The following is a 22,415-nucleotide window of genomic DNA, read 5'->3' as shown; positions in this document are numbered from 1 at the left end:
CACACAATAGCTGAATGTTGCGAGATGTGGCAACCAAACATGTGTGAAGGACGCAAGTCACTCACCAATAATAATACACACAATACCAAGTGTAGCGGTGATGTGCTGGACAGACCTCACTGTGCAGAGCACAAACCTCTCCATGTGTACATATACTGCTGGTGCTTGTATTATTGTGTACAGTGGACGCAAACATGTTACCTCAGGCAGTGGGGAAGATCTCGGTCATGTGCCTGTGTCTTCGTCCCCTGTAAGCGGAAGCGCAGTGGGCTGGTCCAACGTACGCCACTCCAGCCTAGAAGTGTCTGCTAGAGCAGCGGCCCTCACCCTGCCACGTGGCTGCCGCCATGTCCGCCGGCCTCCTCGACACAGGCCCCCTGCGAACACAGCAGCACAGCACCGCAGACTTATGTCTGTACAGACTACTGCCTTCGAACTACACTGCGGACAGCAGGGCTCACAATTCAGATGGAGTGGCGATTGCAGATGACGCAGTCCAGTAGGCAAGACACATTGCTCCCTGTGTGGCCCGCCCGGACCACGCATTATCGCAGGCTGCCTACATGCTGAGCGCTAGAGGTACCACTAACTCAGTGCACCACAAGTCACCGCCACGTGGCCTTACTGAGGCAGAATTAATTAGACAAAAGACATTGCTACCGCCTGGACCACGCATCATCGCAGGCTCCGCACATGCTGGTTGCTTCAGGTGCCACTAAGTGTGCAGCTCAACTCAACGCCACGTGGCTGTGGGCCCTTGCTGACCGCTGCCTCCGGCCTACACTGCGGTCAGCAGGGCTCACAAGTTAAAATTGAGTCTTGATTCATTAATTACAGAGTCCAGTAGGCAACTATCTAGAACGTCTTTGAAACCTAAATAATATCCTTTTAGTATCCTTGCTTCAAGAACCTTTTTTTATATCAATTACAGCTTTAGTACAATTACCAAATTCATCTTGCAAGTCCAAAGGAACACTGAATGGCAGTCTACACTGCGGACAGCTGAGCTCACAGTTGGAATTCAGTCTTGATTCAGTTATTTCAGAGTCCAGTAGGCAAATAACTATAACGTCCCCGAAACCTACACATTTCGAAAATGTATTCCATACTTATTTCATCTTTCGTTACATACACTGCGGTCAGCAGAGCTCACAATTGACATTGAGACATGATTTATTAATTGCAGACAGAATTGTACTCTGTCCTCGGATTTTGTCAAGAGGAAGTGACAAAAAGCATTCCTCGTTGTCTGTGCTGACTACTGCCTTCTATCTACATTGTGGACTGCAGGGCTAACAATTCAGATCGAGTCGCAATTGCAGATGACGCAGTCCAGTAAGCAAGAGACATTGCTCCCAGTGCGGCCCTCCCGGACCACGCATCCTCGCTGGCTGCGCACACGCTGAATGCTTCTAATGCCCCTATCCCAATGCAGGACAACTCATGGACCCTTTATGATACAATATTTTGTGTATAATTTCGCATCTGGTGCCCCTACCTCAGTGTACCACAAGTCACGGACCCTTTACGATTGAATCTTTTGTGTATTATTTCACATCTGGTGCCCCTACCTTAGTGCAGCACAAATCATTGACCCTTTATGATTGAATCTCTGCATCTGATCCAATGATTACTGGCTTACACTCACCCCACACGCATCCAGCACAGACGTCGCTGGACATGTGACCCTGGTAATAAAAAGGAGTTGAGCGCACGTGCCCGTACCCAGTTCCACTATCTGTGTGTTCATTATGTATGCAACATGCTGCCCCTGGGCCCTACCACATTACATTGTGCTCTGGACAGCGTATGCAGCCAACTTACCTTTGACAGTGGGAGAAAACTTTGGTTATGTAAGTTTGCCTCGGTCATTGTACAAGTACGTACGTAGAGACTGGATGATTAGAGTACTATAAGGAGAGTGTATAGTGAATTTATAAGTGCGTGGGGATAGGCAAAGTGATTGTATAAGTACATATGTTGGCGCAGCCTAACTCCAACAACGAGCTTGTCTCCAATTGGCTGCCCTCCATGTCCCAACAACTGAAATGTGGGCTTTGCATGGCCCTGTATTGCTACAGCTGCAATACTCCACTGAATGTGCAATAAACATTCACATCCACACAGATGTATCATGTTCACCATCTTTCTTGTGTGGAACTATGGATGAATGTAGGGTCAGTGATTCCCCGTACCTTCCATGTTGGCCATGTTGTGGGACTTGGCTCACAGAGTGACACATTGCACTGTTGCCAGATTTTTTAAGCATTCTCTAGCCCAAAGCCAACCAAAAAGTAGCCCAAAGTAGCCTAATATTGCTACTTTAAGGAAGGAGGGGCCGGGACATCGTCAAACAGGCGGTGAATGCATTGGAATTGATGTTGCAGCAGGCTGCCAAGTAAATATTTGTCTAATAAAGCGTTTTAACATACTAGTTTTCTGGAGCGCTGTATATATATTTATAATCTGGCAACTAGCACAAACCAAAATTTTGCCACACAACCTGGAAAAATATAGCCCAATTGTGCGTGATCTAACCCAATCTGGCAACAGTGCCGCATCAGTTGATTCCTCATACAGCTCACGATGGAGCCACGCCCATATTTCCAGAGTCATTCTTCACAGCCTCACGCAGGACTGGCATACGCCAGGCCAGCCCACTCTGCTTACGCTTACACGGAAGGACAACAACGCTACATGGCTGAGATTTTCATTGTAGTGATCTGCTGGTCACAGGTCTAGTTGTCACTATGCCACAGACACTCCCTCACGGCTGGTATACACCCACACCACACCCATCCAGCACAGGTGTCACAGGACACATGACCCTACCAATAAAAATAACGGGCGCATGTGCTCTACACCATTTTAGAGTTGCTCCCACCGCATGCACTGTGATGGCCCGTCCTGGTGGTCCGGACACCTCATGTAGGCCTGAGCCATCGAACAAGAGGGCCTACCGCCATATGCGTGGCCTCACTGGTTACTGAGTTAGTGGCACCGCAAGGACTGAGCGGGTATGCAACCTGCGATGATGATAGGTGCACTAGTATGTCCTCTGCCATGGAAAAATCAAGACGCAGCACCAAATGTAAGACTTGTAGGCTTGCGAAGCGCGGCTGCATGATGTGGAGGGTTCCCTGTCAACGAAAAGGTGAGCAGTGAGTCCTGGGTGCACAGTGGTGGGCAAATACATCTGGGCGGCGGGAGTGGATGGGGTGCAGCAGCCTGGATGCACAAAGGCAGCACAGCAATTTAGGCGTACGCAGTTGTATATACTCTGCCATTACTAATTCTGTACTATGTTTCAGATGTGGGAGCTTGAGGACTCCACTAGGTCCCGGCACGTGGTTGGGGACACAGCGGTGGCGTAAAGGTGAGCTGTGAGGGTTTTGTCCACAGTAGGGGCACTCACTGTCCCTCTTCATTGCTTCCTTTCTGTCCTTCACACACTTTCTCTCTTTCACTCTCTATCTCTTCCTTTCTCTCTCTCACGCTCTTTCTGTCTCTTCCTCTCTCATTCTTTCTTTCTCTCGTCCTCTCTCTTCCTCTCTCTCACACTGTTTCTCTCTCTTCCTCTATTACACTGTTTCTCTCGCTCTTCCTTGTATCTCACTCTTTCTGTCTTCCTCTCTCTCACTTTCTCTGTCTTCCATTCTCTCACTATTTCTCTCTCTTCCTCTCTATCACTTTCTCTCTCTTCCTCTATCACTTTCTCTTTCCTTTCTCTCACTCTTTCTCTCTCATCCTCTTTCTCTCTCTCTTCGTCTCACTCTTTGTCCGTCTTCCTCTCACTCTTTCTTTTTCTCTCTCTTCCTCTCACTCTTTCTCTCTCTCTCTCTCTCTCTCTCTCTCTTTCTCTCGCCTTTGATGGACGCATAATGCACAATCTTATCTTGCTTTTTATCGAACAGGCAGTGATTCACAAATCGAAGTCCCCCCCAACACCACCACAGCTGAATGCGTGAAGAACCTGCGATGATGCGTGGCCATCCTGACAACGCCTGAGAAAGTTGCTTCGACACGTGTTGGACCGTCTTACACACACGCCGGTGGCGGAAGGTGAGCAGAGAGGCTTCTTTCCGCAGCAGTGGGAGTGGATGGGCTGTAGCAGCCTGAGTGCGCATTGGCGAAACAGAGAATTAGGCATGTGCAGATGTATGTACTCTGCAATTACTAATTCTATACTATGTTTCAGATGACTAAACTCGAGGGTGCACTTTGTCCCAGCACGTGGTTGGCGACACACCAGTGGCACAAAGGTGAGCTGCGAAGATTTTCTCCAGTTTCAACACTCCCTATCCCTCTCTTCCTTTCTCTCTCTCACACTTTCTCTCTTTCTCTGTCTCTTCCTCTCTCTCATTCTTTCTTTCTCTCTGTTCTCACTCCCATTTTTTCTCACACTCAAACTTTCTCTCTCTATCTCTTCCTTGTATCTTACTCTTTCTGTGGAGAAGTGTAGCTCACTGGTTAGAGGAGGCATACCCTGAAGCAGAGATCAGACCCGGGACCTGGGTTCGATTCCCGACGCGGCAGGGTCCAGAGCCCAATCGTCCACGGACTCGATAATTCTCGCTTCGGTGCCCACTCTAAGCACGAGTTCACACTATGCAGCTCTGGGCAACAAGCCTGCTTAATCTCCACAACGGCCCCCTGCGGCGGGATGCCTGGCTTTCACCTTGGGGATGCCCAGTACGGGTTATCTTACAGGGAAAAACCAGGACGGGTTCCCAATGCAAGCGCCAAGATGCCCGTAGGGTGATAGCTGCGCTCTATAAGTACATCAATCAATCAATCAATCAATCTTTCTCTCTCTGTCTTCCTCTCTCTCTTTCTCTCCTCTCTCTCACTCTTGTTCTTTCTTCCTCTCTCTCACTTTCTCTCTTACACTGTTTATCTTTCTCTCTTCCTTGTATCTCACTCTTTCTCCCCTTCTCTCTCTCACTCTTTCTTTGTCTTCCTCTCTCACTCTTTTTTTGTTTCTCTCTCTCTCCCGCTCTCTCACTCTTTCTCTCTTTCTTTTTCTCCTTTGCTGGACGCATGACGCACCATCTTATCTTTCTTTTTGTCTTGCAGGCTGTGATTCACAAATGGTCCAGCGATGACACGACATGGCTGTACATTTATTTGTTGTTGTTTTGTTTTAATAAAATGTTTTATATGTAAATCCATACATGACTAAGATTCTTATCTGTTCAACCTCACAAGCATCTTCTTATTAATAATTAAACAACATTACCCAAGTTTTTTACGTTCCAGATTCCCTAATGTGACTGTCACATTTGTTTGTGGGGGGTGGGGGTGACGGGGGATGGCGGACAAGGAGCTCCTGCTGGGGAAAGTCGGAGCAGTGTTGGGTGTCGGACCTGCATGATCGTTGCCTCCATTGCATCCGTTCTCAGAGACTTACGAGCCGGCGGGCTGGCTCGTAGATAAAGAGCTGCGAGCCGACTGGCTAGAGGGAGAACGGCGGCCTGTCAGTTCGCAGAGGGAGAGCTGCGGGCCAGCTCGCAGAGGAACACCTGCGGGCCGACTGGTATAGGGAAAGGTGCGGGCCATCGGCTTCCAAAGGGATAGCTGCGGAACAGTGATGTGGGGAGAGGGACCGTGAAGAGCGCATCTCGCAGAGAGACCTGCAATATATTTCCAGTCTTGGCTTCACAGATACAACTGCGGGCCCGAGAACTCACATCCGAAGAGCTGCGAGCCGACAAGTGGTTCGCAGAGGGAGACTTGCGGGCCCAAGAATGTTGTTGGAGGTATGCTGTTGATGGGGGGGGAAAGGTTGCATTACCTGCTGCTGTAGGGAGACGCAGCGTGAAAAGGGTATCTCGCACAGACAGAGCTCCGGTATATTAAATTGCCCCCGGGACCTTTCTTTTATATTTTCACTCGCTGCGAGGCACAAGATGGCTGCTAACACTTCCTGGTTTGAAGTGTTAGCAGACAATCAGAGAACACTTCCTGGTTTGAAGTGTTAACAGACAATCAGAGGCAATCAAAGGCAAGCTCGTGCTCGGGAGTTAGGCACCGTCCAGAATATGTATATCTTTTTTTCCTTTAATATCTCAATCTACTGAACGGATTTACACGAACCAAAGCTCGCTTTCTGGACCAAGACCTTTCTTCCTGCCAAATTTGGCATAATTCCGTTTGACCTGTAGCCTTGTCTAAAGTTTCCTATGGAAAATGCATTGAGAAAACACTTTTTCAGACCCCCCTTTTTTCTCAACCCCCCCCCCCCCCCCCCCCCCCATGACCAATCACCCTGTAAAAATAGGTCTTCACAGCTGGATGGCTCCGGTCTTGGGTGCAAATATCTCGCAATAAACTTGCTTTCAATCAACAACCAACCTTGTACGTCCTCAATACGCCCGTAAACTTTCAAGATAGGAGCTGATCAAAAAAGAGACATTTTCTGGAAAATTTAGTAAAGATTCATCAAACGACGCCAAAGTTATAAGCACAAGGAGGACTCCAGGAGGGGGGCCGCATAACACCCCTCCCAACATGAATGAAGCCCCGGGTCTGCGGGGACCCCAGTGGGCCCCCGCAGACCCAGCGAGCCCCTGCTATTTTTTTTAAAGAAATGCCTCCGGGACCTAGCCCACTCCACGGTCTCGTTAAAATAAAACCCGGGAACCCGCGACCCCAGCGCGAATTGGACCGATATTTTTTTTTTTTAAATGCTTTCTTTGGCCCTGAGGGTCCTTCTGGGACCCCCTGAGCAGGCCTAGGGGGTCAGGGTGTTTCTACCCTGCACCCTTTATACCTTTGTTTATCTGTTTTCTGGTGACTCGCTTCTACCAAGTCACAAGATGGCTGCCAACACTTCCTGGTTTGGAGTGTTGACAGCCAATCACAGTGAAGCTCGTGCACAGGACTTTGGCTCTGCCCAGATATCAAAACTTTTATTTTTCTAATTTGTCAGCAACTACTGAAAGGATTTACACCATTTAACAAAAAAAGTTCGCTTTCTGATCCAAGCGCTACCTTTTTGCCAAATTTCGGGTAATTCCGTTCAGTAATTTCGGCTCTAGCCTTGCACAAAATTTCCTATGGGAAATTGATTTTTTGACTCTTATTATTTGAATTTCTCAAAAACTACTGAATGGATTTACACCATTTACAAAAAAAAAAAAAAAGGTCGCTTTCTGAACCAAGCTCTACCTTTTTGCCAAATTTGGGGTAATTTCGTTTAGCTGTTCGGGCTGTAGCTAGTCGCAAAATTTCCTATGGAAATTAACATGCGAAAATGCGTTTTGAGACCCCCCCTTTTTACTCAGTCCCTGCTTGACGAATCACCCCCAAACTTTCAGGCTAGGAGCTGACCTGGATAGGCTTTTGTTTTGGAGAATTTCGCGAAGATTCGTCAAACGACGCCAAAGTTATTAGCAAATCAAAAAATGCCTTTCCTATGCAAACTAGGTTGTAACTATAACTACCTACTGGCGACCGCCAGTAGGTAATATATATTCACTGAAAAAACCACAGGTTTCAGGGATGTTATAGTTAGAAATTAGCATTTAAAAAACCTTAGAAATTCACTGAAGAAAACACAGGTTTCAGGGACGTTTTAGTTAGTTGGCCATTTAACTCATACAAAACCAGTGATATTCGGACGTTCTAGTTAGTTCAGCTAACTATAACTCGTGCCCCCACAATGCACTGCTGATGACGACACATATTACATCACTCATGACATGGTCAGTGACATTACTGATAACATCTCGAATTATATCACTGATGACATCACTGATGACATCATCCAGTGAATGTGTGTTTCTATACAGTTTAAATATGTATATATATATATATATATATGTGTGTGCGCCAAGGTGTATTGAAGAATGAGTGGGTGTATAAGTCTCTGAATGGATGATTTGCTAGGTGCGTAACTGTCTGTATAAGTGACTAATTAAATGTGTCTTACTGAATGCATTGGTTAGTGACTAAACTGTGTACATGTCTTTATTAGTCTATCAGTTGGTGTGTAAGCGGTTGCATGGGTTGGTGAGTAGCTAAATGAGTGTCTATATGAGTTATTGATTGGTTGTCTATCTGTATGGCTGCCTGACTGTCTGTGTGGGGGATGTGGGACTCTGTGCATTGATGTGTGAGTGGATGATTCACTGGGTGTATGGGTTCAAGAGTGCATGGTTTATTTGGGTGGCTGAGCGTGTGTATGGGTATCTTGGTGAGTGAATGGATGTCTAAGAAGTAAATGTGTGAGTAACTACATATGTGAAAGGCAGTATATGTGAGTGTTGGAGTATATAAATGACTATATGTGAGAGTGATTGTGAGAGTGGCTGTATGAGGAGTGTGTTCTTGTATCAGTGATTGTATAAGAGCGTAAGTATGTGTTAGTATCTATATGAGTAAGTGAGATGGTGTGTCTATAACTGTATAGGTGTGTAAATGGGATTATGATTATTTCTTTGCATGACTGACTAGGTGTGTGAGTAACTCTATGGATGATTGGCGGTATGTGAGTGTCTATATAGGTATATGAGTGCATATGATAGACCTGTAATGATGAGTGATCAAAAGTATGACTGAGTATTGGTGAGTGAGTGGATGAATTTCAAAGGTTTTTTACATGCTAATTTCTAACTATGAAAAAGAAATATATCCTGAGCAAATTCCACAGTTAGTCAAAGTTCTTAATCAATCAACACCAAGAGATCTTCTTAATCTTCTTTTATTTCTTAAAACTTCTCCAAAAGCAGTCCTAGCCGCCAACACGTGTTTCGTCTTAATGTGGTGTAAATCACAGACTTCCTCAGGACTAATTTTATACAGTGTTCGACCAATAGAGTCCAAAATTCAATCTCAACTATAGTGAAGTATATTAAGTTTCCAAGGATATAATATGGTCCTGTTCCATGAGACAAGATGTATAGTCTCTCAAGAAGACCATAGCAAACGTCGATGTCCCAGGGGTGGGCACCCCGGGACATTACAGGAGCTGTCCCCGGGGGGTGGTGGTCCCCAGGGCCATCGAGGGCTCCTGGGGGGACCGCAAGGCTCCCCGCCCTTCATTTTGAAAGCCCCGGGTAGGTGGGGGTCCCCGGGTCATGGGGGTCCGTAACGGACCCCCCAATTTCCATATTTAGTGCCCCGGGGAGGTGGTGGTCCTCGGGGCATGTGGGGGGCTCTCTCCCCCACACATCATTTATTATTTAGAACAGAGCCCCCGAGATGTGGCGGTCCCCGGCATTGCCCCCAGCATACATTCATATTAGCCCTGGCGAGGTGGCGGGTCCCTGGGGCTGCGGGGACCCCCGGGCAAATTATTTAGTGAATGACCCCGGGACCTGGCCCACCCGGGGGCTTAATAGGAACGAACGCGGGAGCCCGCGCTTTATTTTTTATTTTCACGACCGGGTTTACGACCCCAGCGCGAGTTCGCCCAAATAAAAAAAATTGTTTTTTGGATCTAGGGGGTAAGGGTGTTTATACCCTGCCCCCTTTTCTTCATTTCAACCTTTTTGTTGTGACACTTGTGTATATGTATATGTGTGTATATATATGTGTGTACATATGTATGTAGGTGTATATATGTGTGTGTGTATGTATATATAAATATATATATATGTGTATGTGTGTGTATGTATATGTATGTGTATATATGTATGTAAGTAGGTTTCTCTCTCTCCTCTGCTGTTCCCAGATAGCGCCGGGAAACCCTTTTTGGGTAACTGTTGCGCTGATATATAAATAAAATATATATGTTTATGTATATGTATGTGTGTGCATGTATGTGTGTGTAAATGTGTATATGTATGTGTGTGTATATATGTATGTGTGTATATATGTGTGTGTATAGTATGTATATGTTGAAGCAACAGTCCAAGTGCAGTGGCGCACAAACGTGGCTACGGACACTGAATTAGCTGGTGCCAAACAGTTTATTTCATTTCGTGCTGTCCATGACGTGTTCGGCCATGGCCTATGGCCTTGATCACATGACCACGCTACGCAAAACCAGGATTTAAAAAGGTAACACACTACCCATGTGATGTGACAATAGCAGCAATAAACAAAATACTATGCTGTATACATATGTAGTACTTTTGTCAAAGCATTTTAAAGCACATGTTTTTTCTTCGTGCTAATACATTGAGTATATATGATCACGTATAATATGAATAAACTTGATGGAGAAACTATGCAAATGCTGCTATAGATATCCCTATTTCAGAGAAACTGACATGATAGCTCAACATTATTCTGTTCGATATGTTCGCATATGGCACTAAGATAGAACAATATATATATATATATATATATATATATATATATATATATATCATGTACCATTACATGTAGTCGATATTATAGTTTGGAAAATATGCTTTGTGCAAATAACAATTAGCTGACATCATGTACTTTGGGTGAATATTGCATATACTAGTTTCTGCATTACAAAAATGTTGGAGCGAAACTGTGCAAAAATTGCTATAAATATCCCAAATAAAATGTAAATGACTTGAAGGCTGAAAATGATTCTAAAATATATATTCACATGTCACATAAATAGGTAAATGTATACCATGTACCTATACAAATAGTTCAGATTTCAACTTAAAAGATTATAAATTGTGCAAATAGCTTGCATCATGTATAATGGGTGCATACTGCATATACTCGTTTCTACATTACAAAGATATTGGCCATATTCAAAGTGCTACTAGTGCGTATAAAGTGCTGAGGTGTGCAAAGTGCAAAACAATTGTATGTGCAAAAGTGGAGGGTTTTTTGGGATCATTTTATTGGTTTTAAAGAGCAAACAAGACATTTCAAAATGGTAGAAGTAATTTACGCAAGAGGCAATTCGAAATACAGGTAGATTTGATCGAGCGAGCCACCAAGACAGAAGGACATTACACATAAGTATAGAAGTGCAAGTATGATACATTTAGTTCATTTGAACTAGCCATTGGCCCCAGACCCTGTTGTATTTGGCCGGGCATCCATGGGCCTAAAATAAGGGTTCTTCTTGAGCGGCGCACCAATCCACCTCTCGTCGTCATTTTGCTATACTTGGGGGCTTGACCTACGACCAGGCCACTGCAATATCTCGCTTGGCCAAAGCAGTTGCCGTCCCAAGGAATAGTTTGTCTGATCTAGAGCCATCCAGGCCGTCCAACACCCCAAGGATAAGACGTAAGGGGTCGTGGGGGACTTGCCAGCCCAAGATCTGTGAGAGTTTGGACTCTATCCCTGACCAGTACAGGGTTAGGTTGTGGCATGTCCACACCATGTAATAGAAATCTGTTGGTGCGTGGCAGCAGTGCGTACAATCCGGGGAGGGACGCAAGCCTGCTTAATTTAGACGTGCTGGGGTGAGGTAAGCGTGTGCAGGAAGTAGAGCTGAATGAGGCAAAGTTTGGCCAAGGTTGCAATAGTTTTGGGAACCATAAGGGCATTGCGCCAATCCTCCTCCTCCAGGGGACCCAGCCATCCCTCCCAGTGGGTAAAAGCGTGTCAATAGTTGTTGGGCTGTTGTTGACCAGAGTGTGGTATATCAGAGACACCCCTCCCCTCCCCAGGTTCCTCATCATGACTTGGGCTTCCAGCTGGCTGAATTCAGGGAGTGACGTGCCTGGTAAGATGTCAATCAATCAATCAATCATAGGCATTTGTATAGCGCACTGCTCACCCGGAGGGTCTCAAGGCGCTGGGGGGGGGGGGGGGGGGGGGGAACTCTACTGCTCGAACAGCCAGGTCTTGAGTTGCTTCCTGAAGGCGAGATGGTCTTGCGTTGTCCGGAGGTGGATGGGGAGGGAGTTCCATGTCTTGGCTGCCAGGTAGGAGAAGGATCTTCCTCCGGCGGTGGCTCTGCGGATGCGGGGGATGGTGGCGAGAGCGAGGCTGGCGGAGCGGAGCTGGCGGGTGGGCTTGTGGAAGGTCAGGCGGCTGTTGAGGAACTTGGGGCCCAGGTCGTGGAGGGCCTTGTGTGCGTGGTTGAGGAGTCGGAACGTGATTCTTTTGTTGACGGGGAGCCAGTGCAGGTCTCTCAGGTGTCCGGAGATGTGGCTGTGTCGGGGGATGTCCAGGATGAGTCGTGCTGAGGCGTTCTGGATCCGTTGGAGTTTCTTCTGGAGTTTGGCGGCGGTGCCGGCGTAGAGGGCGTTCCCGTAGTCCAGCCGACTGGTGACGAGGGCCTGGGTGACCGTCTTCCTGGTCTCGGTGGGGATCCACCGGAAGATCTTTCGAAGCATGCGCAGGGTGTTAAAGCATGAAGACGAGACGGCGTTGACTTGTCTGGTCATCGAGAGGGAGGAGTCCAGGATGAAGCCTAGGTTGCGTGCGTGGTCCGTTGGCTTGGGGGTGGCTCCCAGGGCGGGGGGCCACCAGGAGTCGTCCCAGGCGGAGGGTGATGATCCCAGGATGAGGACCTCCGTCTTGTCTGAGTTCAGTTTCAGGCGGCTGTTCTTCATCCATTCGGCGACGTCTTTCATCCCTTCGTGTAGGCTGGCTCTGGCGGCGTCCGGGTCGCTGGTGAGGGAGAGGATCAGCTGGGTGTCGTCGGCGTAGGTGATGATCTTGAGGTTCTGTTGACGTGCGATGGTTGCGAGGGGGCTCATGTAGACGTTGAAGAGGGTGGGGCTGAGCGATGACCCTTGTGGAACGCCGCAGATGACTTCGGTGGCCGCTGACCGGAACGGGGGGAGGCGGACTCTCTGGGTTCTTCCGGCGAGGAATGAGGTGATCCACTCCAGGGCCTTCTCCTGGATGCCGGTGTTGTTCAGGCGCTGTACCAGGGTGCGGTGGCAGACAGTGTCGGACGCTGCGGAGAGGTCCAGGAGGATGAGGGCCGCAGTTTCCCCGTTGTCCATTAGGGATCTGATGTCGTCTGTGGCTGCGATGAGGGCGGTCTCCGTGCTGTGGTTGGCTCAGAAGCCGGATTGCGAGTGGTCGAGGGATCTGTTGGTCTCGAGGAAGGCGGCTAGCTGTCTGTTGACGGTCTTCTCGATGACTTTGGCAGGAAACGGGAGGAGCGAGATTGGGCGGTAGTTCTTGAGGTCGGAGGGGTCTGCAGTTGGTTTCTTCAGCAGGGCACTGATCTCGGCGTGTTTCCAGCACTCCGGGAAGGTGGCGGTGTTGAAGGAGGCGTTGATGATGTCGCGGAGGTGGGGTGCGATGATGTGGTCGGCCGTGTTGAAGATGTGGTGTGGGCAGGGGTCCGTAGGGGATCCGGAGTGGATGGTGTTCATTGTGCGTGTTGTGTCTTCGGTGCTGATTGGGGTCCAGGTGCGGAGGGTGGCGGTGGGGGGCATCGGTTCGGTGGTGGGGTTCGTGGTTGGTGGGCCGAAGCTGTTGTGAATGTTGGCGATCTTGTCGTGGAAGAAGGCTGCGAGGGAGTCGCAGAGGTCTTGCGAGGGAGTGATGTCATTGTTTCCGGCGTCGGGTTTGGAGAGCTCTTTGACGATGCTGAAGAGTTCCTTGCTGTTGTGGGTGTTGTTGTCCAGTCGTTCCTTGAAGGTTGTCTTCTTTGTGGCGCGGATCAGTTGGTGGTGTTTGCGGGTGGCGTGTTTGAGGGCCGTCATGTTGTCTGTGGTCTGGTTGGTGCGCCAGGTGTTCTCCAGGGAGCGGCAGTTCTTCTTGGAGGTGATGAGCTCGTCGGTGAACCAGGAGGCTTTCTTGCTGCCGCGTCTGCTGGGGGGGTTCTTCAGTGGTGCGAGGGCGTCTGCGCAGTTGGTGATCCACTGTGTGAGGTTGCTGGCGGCTTCGTTGGGGTCCGTTGAGCTGGTGGGGGGGTTCTGGCTGAGGAAGGTGGTGAGCTGGTCGCCGGTGATCTTGTTCCAGCTCCTGCGGGGGACTTGTTGAGGGTAGTGGTGGGTCGTCGTTTTACTGAAGCTGAAGTGGACGCAGCTGTGGTCAGTCCACTGGAGATTGGTGGAGTGGCTGAAGGTGACGTATTTGCTGGATGAGAAGACTGGGTCAAGCGTGTGGCCGGCGTAGTGGGTGGGGGTGGTTACCAGTTGCTTGAGTCCGAGGTTGGCCAGGTTGTCCAGCAGAGCAGTGGTGTTGCGGTCCTTGTTGTCCTCCAGGTGGAAGTTGAGGTCCCCTAGGAGGATGTAGTCGGTGTAATTGATGGCGTGCGGGCTGACGAAGTCTGTGATGTCTTCGCTGAACTGTGTGCGTGGTCCCGGTGGTCTGTAGACAAGGGTGCCTCTGAGCGTGGTCTTGGGGTCTGTGTGTATCTGGAAGTGGAGGTTTTCGGCGGAGGTGAAGTGTCATCGGAGTTGGTCGTGATGCGGATGGTGTTCTTGTGGATGATGGCGATGCCTCCTCCTGTCTTGTTGACGCGGTCCTTCCTGGTGATTTTGTAGCCTTCCGGGACGGCGATGGCGACGTCGGGCGCTGAGGAGGCGTTCATCCAGGTTTCCGTTAGGAAGGCGATGTCTGGTGCTGTCGAGTCGAGGAGGTTCCAGAGTTCGACGGCATGCCTTTGAACGGAGCGGGTGTTGAGCAGGATGCACATCAGGTGTTTGTTGCTGGGGCTCGGTTTAGCAGGTGCGGTGTTGGGTCGGAGGCCGGTGAAGCGGCAGGTTAGGCAGGTGAAGGGTCCGTGGGTGCGTCTTGGGGTGGCTCGGTAGCAGGCGGTGTTTCGGCCGGCGTTGAGTGCGTGGAGGGTTTTGGCGTCGTAGATGTGCAGGGTGTGCTGGCGATGGGCGCGGTCCAGGCGCGGACGGGCGCAGACGGGCTTACCTTTGGCGCACCTTCGGCGCTCAATCGGCGCGTCCGCTGCGCGGTCGCTCTGGGGGCGTCATAAGTAAGGAGCCGGGAGGGAGGAGCAGCTGGGTGGCGGGAGCGGGGCGGCGAATGGAATCACAGGGGGGCGGGGCCGCAGGGAGGCAGCGGCGGGAAATTCCAAGAAGCAGCGGGCAGCGAGCGAAGGAATCTGCAGGCAGGAGGCGGCAAAGGCAGGCAGGAGCGGCAGCAGTGAGTGGGGCGACCAAGCCCAGTGGAGGGCTGAGCGGTCACCGAGCGGTCATGTGTGCATTAAGGGCGTGGTGGAGTTGTAAATATTTGTCAAATTGGCAGGTGTGTAGGGTGTAGCCTTTCTGTAAGTCGGGGAAAACCCTAATATGATTCCCTACCCAAACATCTCCTAGTAGATATCCCTATGTGATCCCATTGTCGGAGGCCTGTGAGGGTTGCTACTTAACCATAAACCTTGCCAGAGAGGCATGTGTTGGCTCAGTTGTTTATCCCACTGCATTTGCCCCAGGGCCGTGCGCCCACCACAAGGACCGCTCTGGTTATCTGTGGTATCGCTTTGGGTATTGGGGTCCCGTATAAATATGTTTGTATTTGGGGGAAGTGCAGGTCCTTCAGCTCCGTTTTGTAGGCTGGGTCAGACCAACCCCTGGTGAACCAGTCGTGGATAACAAGGAGTCTGGTAGCTAAAAAGTATAGGTGGAGATCGGTCATACCCATGCCTCCGTCAGAGGGTGGGGTCCTGCAACGGGCGAGGGCGACACGTGGTCTCCCCACAGAAACCTCGTGATCACCGCATCCATCTCCCTAAACCAGCTGCTGGAAAATGAAAGTTGGTGTTCTGAATGATTTATAAGAAGCGGGGAAGAATCATCATATTGAACAACGCCACCCTTCCGTGAAGGTTGAGTGGTAGAGCCTTCCAGCGTTTGAGGTGATCCTTGGCTTTCTTGACCAGTGTGGTAATGTTTAGCGCCCATTCCAACGCCGGGAGCAGAGCCACCCATATCCCTAGGTATTTGAACGATTGTCGTCTGATCGGGATGGTCAATTGCCAATCGAAGCACTCCCCAGAGAGATGAAGGGGGACAAGGGTGGATTTAGCCGGGTTGAGTCGGCGGCCAGAGACGTTTTTGAAGACTTGGAGTAACTCGAGGCACCTAGGGCCAGAGCTGGCTGGGTCCGCCAGGAAAAGCAGAGCATCGTCCGCGTACAGGGCGATTTTGTCTACGTGGGGGTGTCCCCAAGCCCAGCCTGCACCCGATGATCGTCCCGAATGAGGCAGGCCAAGGGTTCCAGCGCGAATAGTAGGGGTGAGAGGGGACACCCCTGTCGTGTGCCTCTCTAGACTGGGAATGCCTTCGAGAGGGCACCATTGGTAATTGCTCTGGGATTAGCGTAGAGGACTCGGACAAGGTGTTGAAATTGGTGGCCAAAGCCCATCATCTGAAAGATGTTGTCCAAATGCCGCCAGTCTTCTGTATTGAAAGCCCTTTTGAAATCGACGAGGAGAAGCGTCAGGTACGGTGTGAGGAGCTGGCGTTGGGCTAGGGCGAGGTGAAGGTGCATTAGGCAATGTCTGGTTACATGCGTTGCCATGAAGTCACATTGGTCCAAAGAGGTGTTTTATGTGTAAAATATTTATACCGGCCTGGCCATTGCCAAGTCCAGAAACCATACATATTTACACTAAAATCTAAACCGGCTAGTGGCGACTAGGGAGTAAGTGTTTATAAATCTAACTTAATTAGAAATTATTGTATATATATTTTATTTACTCATTGTGATGGAATTTCGAAAAGCTCCTTATTGTACAGTGTTAGCATTCTGATCCCTAGCTGTAGTTAAGTAGCCTGCTCATCAATAGCTCTCTACTGTGACTTCAAAATTCTATGGTGCTCACAAGTAATTGTGCAGATCCTCACCTATGTTGAGGCCATGTGGTAACTTAATGTCCAATTAGACAATATATCTATATTTTAGTTGTCGCAACCTTTTTTCGCGGTTTGCGCCTCTTTTGTTAAGTTGCACTGCATCTATCACAAAGTATTGTTAGAAACTGAGATTATTACTGTGAGCAGATTTGAAATGTCTTGCTACTGGGTAAGCTGGATCAGAATTCACTATTGCTCGTAAGTGCTGAAGTATTTTCACGTAAACATTGTAGTTTAGTACTACCTATGTAGCGCAGGCCACAACTGCATTGTAACACATATACAGCTTGGTCTGTTCTGCAAGTGTAGTGATCTCTAAGCTCGAAATTGCTGTCAGAAAAAGCAGTTTTGTACGATGTGGTGTGTATGCCAAATTTGCATGCTCGGCAAGAGCTACATTTGAAAAATCCCTTTTTGGGTGATAGCTGGCTACTCTTATTTTCAGTTTCAGGACTGATTCTAACTAGGTCGTTCCGCATGGAGTATGCTTTCCGAAATGTAAATGTAGGTCTGTCAGGAAGGACTTGTTTGAGAGTGGCATCAGTAAGGACGATGGGCCATTGTTTAACAACGGCCTTGATGGTATTGGCCTGTTTACTGTAGGTGGTAATCAGTCTGATTTGTGGTTTGCTTATGGTTCCTAGTGGGTTGATATCCACCTCTATTTCCACCATCTCACCTTCCCTATTGGGATTCAACAGTTTACATCGGTCCTTACTGTTTGCTTTTCTAATTGCTACATCCAATTTCTTGGGATTGTACCCTCTTTCCATGAACCTCATTTTTGCTTCCAGTTGATTATGTTCACGGTCACCTAATGTACTGCATGCCCTATGAATACGAAGAAATTCTCCATATGGGATGCTGGTGAGTGTGCTGCGGGTGGAAGCTATTGGCATGCAGAACTGTGTTGCCCGATGTAGGTTTTCTAAATAGACATGTTTCTGTTTTGCCCTGATTGATATAGACCTTTGTGTCTAGAAAGTCGGTGGCTTCATCATTAATGTGTGCTGTAAATTGCAAATTTTAACTCATTAACATTAATTTGGTTGACAAAAGCCTCTGCCTGAATTGTAGTTCCTCTCCATATGATGAAAACATCATCAATGTAACGCCACCATTTTACAACATGTATTATCCAGTCATTTATATGTTCAACCTTGAGGACATGCTCCTCTCTCCAGCCCACATGTAGACAGGCGTAGCTGGGGGAGAAGCATGAACCCATGGCCGCCCCTCGTAACTGTTGAAAAATAGTGGTGTCAAATAAAAATACATTATTGTGAAGACTCCAGTGTACCATACTAAGCAGCATTTGATTATGGCAATACATTTTGATTGGTCTTTTACCCAAATAACGTTCAACAGCTTTCAATCCATCAGAGTGTGCAATACTGGTGTAGAGGGCAGTAATATCCATGGTAAGGAACGCATAATCATTGGACCAGGTTTGTTGACTCAATTTGTGTAAAAAATCCGTGGTATCCCGGATGTACGTTGGAGGTTAATGACAATTTCTTGAAGAAAAAAGTACATATATCTGGACGTGTTCTCAAACATGCTCTTTTTGGCAGAAATGATGGGTCTGCCTGGTACATGTATGTGTATGTATATATGTATGTATGTATATGTATATATGTATGTATATGTGTATATATATATATGTGTATGTATAGTCACTGAAAAAAACACAGGTTTCAGGGACGTTATAGTTAGTTGGCTATGAGTATCTGTATGGGTGCTTGAATGTCTGTGTGGGTGGGTGGGGGTGTGACTGCGCATAGATGTGTGAGTGGATGATTCACTGGGTGTATGGGTTCAAGAGGGCATCTGAAGGGCTGTATGGGTGGGTGAGTGTGTGTATGGGTGTGTTGGTTGGTGAGTGAATGGATGCCTCAGTGGTACGTGTGAGTAACTGCATATGTGATAGGCAGTATATGTGAGTGTTGGAGTGTATAAATGACTATATGTGAGAGTGAGTAATTGTGAGAGTGGCTGTATGGATCAGTGTGTGCTTGTATTAGTTATTGTATAAGAGTGTAAGTATGTGTTAGTATATGTTTGAATAAGTGAGGTGGTGTGTGTATAACTGTATAGATGAGTAAATGGGAGTGTGATTGATTCTTTGCATGACTGTCTAGGTGTGTGAGTAACTCTATGGATGAGTGGTGGTGTGTAAAGTGTCTGTATAGATATGTGAGTGCATATGATGTCGTATTGATGGTTGACTGCATGTATGAGTGACTGTATGGGTGAATGAGTGGATGTGTGTGTAGACCTAGGAATTAGTGAGTGAGTATGTACTAACTGGTGTGGTGTGTCTATGCATCAGATTATCACGTGGATGATGTCATCAGTGATGTCACTGACCATGTCATGAATGATGTAATATGTAACGTCATCAGCAGTGCATTGCGGGGGCACGAGTTATAGTTAGCTGAACTAACTTTAACAGCCGAATTTCTCTGGTTTTGTACGAGTGAAATAACCAACTAACTATAACGTCCCTGAAACCTGTGGTTTTTTCAGTGAATTTCTAAGGTTTTTTTAAATGCTAATTTCTAACTATAACGTCCCTGAAACCTATGTTTTGTTCAGTGAATTTCATTGGTTTTTTAAATGCTAATTGCGAACTATGCCTACAAAGGTAGGACATGTGAAGAAAGAGGAAAAAAAGCGCAGAAAGAAGCAAGACAAATTCAGAAAGAGGCAACAGACGTCCAGAAAGACGAAGAAAAGTGCAGGAAGAAGCAAGAGATGTGCAGAAACAACCAACAGAGGAGCAGAAAGTCCTCCTGTGTCCCCAACGTTTGGCTGACGGGTACTGGTGGTAACTGACTGTGACTAACCAGGCCTAGAGCCAGTGCTATGCTAAAAGACACTTTGAATACAGTGAAAACACCTACATACACTAGAGAACCCTATGCGTTGGGTTACCCCTGTGATGAGCATTACCTCCTCTGTATTTGCCATTAGTTGGTGCCTGGGTCATTGCATGAGTACATGGGTACTGACTGGAGGATTAGAGTGCTGCAAGGAGAGTGCATGGTGAATTTATAAGTGCTTGGGTTTTGGCGGAGTGATTGGATTAGTACATGGTGCTGACTGGGTAATTGGAGGAGTGCATGGGTAGTGACAAGGAGATGGCTGGACTGCATCAGTAGTGCTCAGGGGATTGTAGCAGTGCATGTGTTAGTGCCTGGGTCATTGCATGGACACATGGGTAGTGACTGGATGATTACAGTGCTGCAAGGAGAGTGCATGGTGAATTTATAAGTGCTTGGATTTTGGCAGAGTGATTGGATAAGTACATGGTGCTGACTGGGTGATTGTAGGAGTGCATACGCAGGGAGATGGCTGGACTACGTGGGTAGTGCTCTGGATTGTAGCAGTGCATGTGTTAGTGCCCGGGTCATTGCATGAGTACATGGGTAGTGACTGGATGATTACAGTACTGCAAGGAGAGTGCATGGTGAATTTATAAGTGCTTGTGTTTTGGCGCAGTCATTAGATAAGGACATGAAACTGGCTGGGTGATTGGAGGAGTGCATGGATAGTGACAAGGAGATGGCTGGACTGCATCAGTTGTGCTCAGGGGATTGTAGCAGTACATGAGTTAGTGCATGGGTCATTGCATGAGTGCATGGGTAGTGACTGGATGATTAGAGTGCTGCAAGGAGAGGTGTAAAAAGAGTCGTGGCCTCGGACCACCTCTCTGCAACGCAGCTCCCTGGCGCTTACTGGAGACACCAGGTGGGCTAATTGGCCCCCAGGGACCCTCCGTATTCAAGGAGACTTAATCCCCCAACTTAAAACGTACCACAGGGGCGTTTGCACACTAGTCACATCAGGCCCCGCCCACTCCCTTCACTACTGTGCAAACGGGCCCTCTGGGGCATTTTAAGTTGGAGCATTAAGTCCCCTTTAATCCTGAGGGTCCTTGGGGTCCAACTAGCCCACCAGGTACCTCCAGTAAGCGCCACAGAGCTGCTTTGCTGAGAGGTGTAAAAAGGGGCATGGCCTCGGACCACCTCTCTGCAACGCAGCAGGGTTTTTGAACTCTGAACACGCTTGTGCATGTGTACAGAGTTCAAAACACCAGAGAACACCCGCAATTGGCCTGTGCATGCATCTTTCTTAAAAAAGACAGCGCACAATTGGTCCAAGACGGGCGATTGTCCCACCTTCTTTGTTCCCTGGCCTAGGGTGCTCAGGAGCGAGCTTTAGCGCGACCGTGTGACATCTGTTTTTGTTTAATTATCAGCATTGGTGCGCAGGGAGGGCAGGCTGCATTCCAGTGTCAGGTTACCATATGGAGCACGTCCTCGCAAAACTGACATCCCAGAGACCAGGGACTCTGGCTCAGCTATGTAGCAGCATTCCCCACTCTGCCTCATTCCACCTTACTCCGCCTCACTGTTCTTTACCGTGCCTCATTCCACCTCATTGTGCATGAGGCTCAGCTTTGTAACAGCATCCCTCACTTTGCCTAATGGTTCCTTATTTCACCTGTTTGTGCCTCACTGACTGATTTCGCCTCACTACGCTTTATTCCTGTATAATGCATACTGTATATACAAATCTGTACAGTGCTTTGAAGCCCACTGGGTAAGTATTGCGCTTTCAAAATGTATAGGCTAATGTGCAGTGGTGCGCCTCCTTTTACCTACTTGAGCTATTAGCAAGGCTCGCAAAGGGGCTGATGTTGCCTGCGGCTCATTGCTAACACTGGGTTGTTTACGGTGGGTCTTGCTCTGTTTGCTGTTTTCATTATAATGTCCAATTGTAAACATTACCAGTGCCGTTTTTTTGCGCTTTATACTATGTTTAATTTACGGTGAGTGTAAACAGCTTTATTACTGTCCTTGCAAGACTGCCTTCCCCTCATCGCCTCTTCCCTGCAGTTACATTACAATGCTGTTGTTACAAGGAAACAGACCAGCGGCGCCACTGTGACCTAAGCAAGACATAGCACCCCTCCTCTATTCCTCTTTCCCCCCAGCCGAGCCCACACGCCACATATATACACTCTACTCAATGCAACATAAATACACAACATAATACCACTCAGTACCGCATAATTACACGTCACATAATTACACTCAATTCAGTGGAACATAAATACACTCCACATATTACCACTCGGTACTATATAATTACATGCCACATACTTACACTCTACTCAATACAACATAAATACACTCCACATAATACAACTCAGTGCCACATAATTACACACCACATAATTACACCCTACTCAATACAACATAGATACACTTCACATAATACCACTCGGTGCCATATAATTACACGACACATACTTACACGACACATACTTACACTATACTCAATGCAACATAAATACACTCCACATAATACCACACAGTGCCACATAATTATATGCTACATAATTACACTGCACTCAATGCAGCATGCACTCCAAATACCACTCACTGCCACATAATTACACACCACATAATTACACTCTACTAAATGCAACATACACTCCACACAATACCACTGTGCCACATAATTATATGCTACATAATTACACTGCACTCAATGCAACATACACTCCAAATAATATCACTCAGTGCCACATAATTACACTCTATTCAATGCAACATAAATACAATCAACATAATACCACTCAGTACCACATAATCACACGTCACAATTACACTTACACTCTATTCAATGCAACATAAATACACTCCACATAATACCACTCAGTGCCACATAATT

At 47.7% G+C, this 22,415-nt stretch overlaps 1 protein-coding gene and 1 long non-coding RNA gene across 2 annotated transcripts in view; both read left to right on the top strand.

Moving 5' to 3' along the window:
• The window catches only part of SCYL3 (SCY1 like pseudokinase 3), a 1,105,028-nt gene that overhangs the window by 999,763 nt on the left and 82,850 nt on the right, over positions 1 to 22,415 (top strand). The gene's annotated exons all lie outside the window — the stretch shown is intronic.
• On the top strand, positions 3,301 to 5,171 carry LOC146832807 (uncharacterized). The gene is made up of 4 exons (XR_014960452.1): positions 3,301 to 3,376; positions 3,915 to 4,062; positions 4,199 to 4,262; positions 5,077 to 5,171. It is a non-coding gene; the product is annotated as an uncharacterized LOC146832807 (long non-coding RNA).

This window comes from Triturus cristatus, chromosome 4_2, assembly GCF_964204655.1.
Source record: "Triturus cristatus chromosome 4_2, aTriCri1.1, whole genome shotgun sequence".
Lineage (NCBI taxonomy): Eukaryota > Metazoa > Chordata > Amphibia > Caudata > Salamandridae > Triturus > Triturus cristatus.
Note: the sequence above shows the minus strand (reverse complement) of the source record. Positions and strands in the feature narration are given on the sequence as shown.